The sequence below is a fragment of the Schistocerca nitens genome, chromosome 1, assembly GCF_023898315.1.
Source record: "Schistocerca nitens isolate TAMUIC-IGC-003100 chromosome 1, iqSchNite1.1, whole genome shotgun sequence".
In the NCBI taxonomy this organism is placed as follows: domain Eukaryota; kingdom Metazoa; phylum Arthropoda; class Insecta; order Orthoptera; family Acrididae; genus Schistocerca; species Schistocerca nitens.
The window spans coordinates 941,076,801-941,077,665 of record NC_064614.1 but is presented as its reverse complement, the minus strand read 5'-3'; the positions used below and the strand labels follow the sequence as shown (position 1 = coordinate 941,077,665).

The following is an 865-nucleotide window of genomic DNA, read 5'->3' as shown; positions in this document are numbered from 1 at the left end:
CCTGGAATTTTTGCCTTTCACACACAACGACTGCAATGTCTTGTATTTATTGCTCTATCTGGCTGTTTCTTTGTCAGTTTTCGCATCAGTTGTGTGCGATGACACATGACACCTCGTAAATACCACTCAGTCTTCAGGGCACGAGTGGCCTACCGGGACCATCCGACCGTCGTGTCATCCTCGGTGGAGGATTCGAATAGGAGGGGTCAGCACACCGCTCTCCCGGTCGTTATGATGGTATTCTTGACCGAAGCCGCTACTATTCGGTCGAGTAGCTCCTCAGTTGGCATCACGAGACTGAGTGCACCCGGAAAAATGGCAACAGCGCATGGCGGCCTGGATGGTCACCCATCCAATTGCCGACCACGCCCAACAGCGCTTAACTTCGGTGATCTCACGGGAACCGGTGTATCTACTGCGGCAAGGCCGTTGCCACTCGTAAATACCATCGACACAAATTTTTTTTATCGTATAGGATGGCCAGTCCCACGACCGACTATGATGAGCTATAGTGCCGTATAAGGTACCCAAACACTACTCACAACCCCCGCCCTCACACCTCTACTTCCGTATTTCCGACAGTACCTCATCTCCTAGTTTCATAAAGTTTCAAATCAGTGAACACTCCGCTGCAGAATAAAAATTCATTATAAGACTAATGCACTAGGCGGTGGCCAAATCAAATATTTACAATATATTTTCTTCAACGAGTGCTAGTCCCGCATGTTATGCGGAGAACCCTAATCATAGCGTTTAATATCCCGTTGGCAAAATGGTTTTTGGTGGCGGAGTACCAGCTCGGATTGTTTAAGGATGGGATAGGAAATCGGCCATCCTCTTTCAAAGGAATCATCCTGGAATTTGG

The 865-nt window shown here is 48.2% G+C and overlaps 1 pseudogene; it reads right to left on the bottom strand.

The window, feature by feature from the left end:
* Positions 1-316: 316 nt before the first annotated feature.
* Positions 317-434, bottom strand: LOC126208687 (5S ribosomal RNA; annotated as a pseudogene).
* Positions 435-865: the final 431 nt, after the last annotated feature.